At 32.3% G+C, this 4,998-nt stretch overlaps 1 long non-coding RNA gene across 1 annotated transcript; it reads left to right on the top strand.

The window, feature by feature from the left end:
• Positions 1-1,680: 1,680 nt before the first annotated feature.
• On the top strand, positions 1,681-3,541 carry LOC148598297 (uncharacterized). The gene is made up of 3 exons (XR_015918399.1): positions 1,681-1,766; positions 2,206-2,526; positions 3,466-3,541. It is a non-coding gene; the product is annotated as an uncharacterized LOC148598297 (long non-coding RNA).
• The last annotated feature ends 1,457 nt before the right edge of the window (positions 3,542-4,998 follow it).

Below are 4,998 nucleotides of genomic sequence, written 5' to 3'. Positions count from 1 at the left end.
GTGATGACTTTTCATTCAGAATTGTCAACTTTCCTTTCATATGCGTATGGAGTGTTGATATTACAACTCATACGTTATGCCAGAGCTTGCCGAAACTACGCAGACTTTTTGTATCGCGCTAGAACTCTAACAAATAGGCTCCTGAAACAGAATTATGTTGCTACAATATTGAAATCATCACTACAAAAGTTTTATGGTCGTCATCATGAAATCGTGGATCGTTATGGTGTATCCATCTGAACCATGAAAATTGATTTATTCAACGGACCATAGTTTTCTTTTCCTCGTTTGTCTACCCCGGACTTGACTTTTTATGAGAACTCGGCGGGCGGGTGTTTTTAGAAAAGCAGAGGACGCTTACCATACCCGTGCACCTGGTTCATGCTTCCAGTTTTTAGTGGAGTCCGAGTTGCTCATTTGGTTTTGTTGCTTTGTATGTATGATTTTAGTTACTTTATGTTCGTTGTTGTGTATGTCTATTTTCCATGTCCGTTCGTTGTCCCTGGATTGCATTCTTTCGATTACCGCTATATTCATGGTTCCCTTGATTACTCTTTGAGGCCAATTATCTAAAAATGTACAAACATTTTTTTGTTCCTGTGAACTGGAAATACATATTTCAGTGAGAACTGCCTAAATCAGTTTTTCCATATTCTTGTATAATCTGAAAGTTATGTTATATTTTCTGGTTTGATGTACATGTGAAATTGTTTTGAATTTGCATTAGATTTAGTAAATATTATATTCCTATGTCGTCTTGGTCTTTGTTTGAAACATATTTCATTTACTACACGTACTTTACATAGCCGGGTCATTTTTCAAGTATTATAAGCATAAAAAAGACCATGAACGAACAAACGATTTACGCATAAATAACAGATCTGTAAGTACAAACAGTACCTCCACTAAAAATTTCGGAATTACTTTGGAACGGTTAGATGTTATATTGCATTACCCCATTTACTTCACATATTTAATTGAAATACCTAAAACATGCAACTTGACAATATGTTCTAGTTTTTATCATTGTATTTTGTAATCTTAAATTTTCATTTTTGATGACTGACATAGTATTGATAAAAACTATGTGTCATACGTTAAGTGTAATAAATATAATATGGGGACAAAATTGAAATTAAATGCGGAAATCGGATATACAATATGTTTTTGCCAGATTCATTCCTATATATGCATTTCCTTATTTGATGAAAACATGTTATTAAAACCAAAAGAGCTATTGAATAAAACGGTATGTAAAATTAGTTTTTAAATGAAATAATCGTTAACTTATAAATTCATGTGTTTTGTTGATACACTTACTAGCAATGTTCAAATACTTTTAAATCGTAAAAAATATATTAAAGCTTTGGTTAAATGGTATTCAAAGCTAAATTGTTCATGGATAAATATTTAATGAAATGGAAGAGGAAGATCACAAACATGTCAATACGTATAATGGCAGAAGTGTGTTCAGTGCTCATTCAAAACCAGAAAACTTTGGAAAATTCAGGAAAAAATAGGTCAATCAAAACTTTAAGTGAGGAAACAGGCAAAATAAAAACAAGAAATAAAAAAGTAAAAATAATAGACCATTGAAACAACAAACAACAACAACAAACAACGAGAAGAAACTGCTTCATTGTCTTACAGATATAATTACAAATAATTTATGTTTACTTAGAATGTTTCGATATGTCAAGCTTCATGTAGATTCCAAAGAAAGACGATGTTGTTTGCCTTTGTAGTTGTATTTACAACTTTTGAAAGTAGGTGCTTATAACGTTTGATGATAGAAGATAATATGCAATTGATATTTATAATGTCTGACGCCTAGGCTTATACTTCAGTAGAAAATTCTTTTGAGGGGTTTAGTAAATGCATCAAATACAAAAGAACAATTTAGTGCTTGAAAAACATGTATCTTTTTTCAAAGTATTTATCTCTGAGAAATTGAGATTAAGCAGTTGAGCTTGAACGTTCAGGATTGATAGAATTTAAAGATTTCCATCAGTCGTCATTGTTTTACTAGAACTGTCTTGTTTTATCAGTCCACTTTTGATATTTTTTTTTTCATTTTTCAAATCATGTATTTGTAGCATGTTTGTACAAAAATACCACGAATGCTTAAAACTTTATAAGGTTTTTTTGTGTGAATTTGTTGCGCCTGTTTTTCATGCATTAATTCTAACTGCGCGTTTCTTTTAGATGTATTCATGTGCAATGAAGAAATATGTCTGACTTGGAAAATTGCTCAAAAGTCGTTGATCATAACATGCACTGTACCCAAAGCGTCACTTCGTATTTCAATCATCGATCCAACGGGGTTCACACAAGCCTACTGCATTCCTTCCCTTAGAATTTGTGAAACCTCAAGAGACAAACGTGTGATTTTTTCTGCTATTAATAAAGATATTTTATTTACTTTGCCTTTAAAACTCGAAAACACATGGAATGGAACTTGGAAATGCCTTCATGGGGTTCGCAGGAATGTGGCAAAAACCAGTGTATCATTTACAGAATCAAAAGGTAAATCAAAAACAATCTTCGTTAAAGATTATTTTGTTAAAATAAATCCTTTCTTTTCTCTTAAAATTAACAGGTAAATTGCTTTTCACCCCAAAATGGACCACAGACCAGCGTACAACATTATAGATGGATATGTTGTCATGTTGTCCTGCCAAATAAAATTAAGTTTCCGTTTATTAGGGAACAAATAATTTTTTAACATAATCGTCCAAACACTGCTGCTAGCCTCGGCAAGGTCAGGATATTTTAGGCGACGATAGTATTTTCCAATCAATATTTATTACCACCTAGCTTAAGGCTTTTCTATTAAGGATAGAGAAGGTACAATGTAACATCTGTTATATGTACATATGGGGTTTTGACTCTATGATTGATCTAATACCGAGACTGTTTATTTGAGATATAACTCCATTGGATTTCGGCTGGCATGAAACCAAACCGTATGCACACATACACACACATAAATACACACACACACAAAGCTGGCCGAGTGGTCTAGGGAGTTGGACTTTGTGCAAGCGGTGTTGCAATAGATGTCACAGCGGTTCGAGTCTTGCGGAAGGAACGGCCAAAAATTTGTTTATCAACTTCTCACGAACTCAATTTGTTATGTTTCTTATGTTAATATTAACTTATTCTTCGTGGTTTTTGGGGAGTTCCCATCTATCTTAACTTGTGCCAAAACACGTGCTTATTTTGCAGTGGTCAAGATAGAATACCTGAATTTTTATAATAAGATTTAAATATCAAATATGGACTGACAAACTTTTGTTCAGATTTCTAATGGAAACCTGTAATTGAAATATTTTTCTCCTCCTCTTCAGGCCATGTTAGATGACCTAATGTCACTGCTGTAATATCAATTAAAATCATGTATATATTTCACCCAGTACATTAATGCATTGTCCGTTAAATATGTATCGTGAAATGCTTTTTCAGGACCAAGCCAGACTCTGGTTACCACATCGATAATGCAAACAATTACCACAACTGATAACAGGACGGAAGAACAGATTGGTGGGTTATATCCAATCAGCTTTAAAATCAATTTCGGAAAAAAAAATATACTTATGTTTTCTATTTTATTTTTTATTCCTTTCACATTCGTTCAATAGATTAGATCGATTTTTGTCTTTAAAGAATAGTTTCACTTAATTTATTTTGGTGCCTTTTCCAGCTTGCTTTATGGTATGGGTTTTGTCCAACATTGAAGACCGTGTGGTGACCTGTAAAAATATAGTTGTTCGCTGCTTGTCTGGTGGATGACTGTGTCATTGGCAATCAAACCACATCTTCCATGTTTATATTTATACAGACTTCGAAATATGTACCATAATTGTTTGTCTTTAAAAGACATGCGCAAAGTTTCTAATAATTGTCTGAGATTGTAATTATAAGGGTTAGGAAGTTTTGATTCTATATTCCATGTCAAGGAATGTCTGTCGAGTTATAAAATTTCTTTCAAGCACAATAAAATAAATGTTAGTAAACGTTTGAGGGAGTTCCGCACATGACATATATTACAATTACTATTGTTAAAAGTTGAAGCTGTAAAACGGTATATTTTATACATAAGTAATTGCCAGAAAAAGCCCGTAGACATTTATTCAAATAATATGGTTGTTATAGAGGAAAGAATAACTTAACAGATGCATCCCCAGAAAAGTATTTAATACAAACACCACAGTAATGATTACTCATATTCTTCATTATTTGTATTGCACATTGTAGAACTTCTGTGTGATGGATTTTACTTTCTATTTCGATAGTTTCGGATTTGAGTATTTCATGCATACAAATAAGTTTTGGATTAAGATCTTCCTATGTATTTAATTGTTATGCTGCTATTACGAGATTTCTCCTAGAAACACGTGTACAGAATATCAAAATTTGCAATACCGGATATATTATTGATATTTTTTATTTTAAAATCTTTTTTTTTTTTTGTTTCTACTTTGTTTTGTTTTGATTTTCTTTGTAATCGTTTACATTATTCATTTATTTCATAATATTCGAGCGTCGTCGTCTTTCCAAATCAGAACAAGAATCAGAAAACACTATCACTATGTCTGTACAGTTGTCAAATATAACTATATATCATTCATACAGGTTTACTACCTGTATTAGTGTTTCTTTTCATTTTTTATATCGGACAATCAAGTTTTCACATCATTTGACTCACTCCGGCACCGGAGTGTATATTCCTTTGTCTGCTATCGTTTATCAAAACGGTTTAATTCTATTTCAGAATACATATTAAGGACCTACTTTGGAGCGTTGACTGGTTTATTAATCTTCTTATTTGTCGTACTTGCGGTTTGTAATATGTTTATTAGTAGGAAATGCATATCTTCAAATATCGATTCAAAACCCATTGCTATAGGCGATAAAGTTCCACAAACTGTTATTGACGTAAACGAGAGAAACAATGTTTCTTACCAACAGGATAACATCTCTGAAGTTGACGAATAT

Source organism: Perna viridis, chromosome 14 (genome assembly GCF_037379345.1).
Source record: "Perna viridis isolate PV_CMFRI_1.1 ecotype Kerala chromosome 14, ASM3737934v1, whole genome shotgun sequence".
Lineage (NCBI taxonomy): Eukaryota > Metazoa > Mollusca > Bivalvia > Mytilida > Mytilidae > Perna > Perna viridis.
This window is presented reverse-complemented; position numbering and strand designations above follow the sequence as displayed.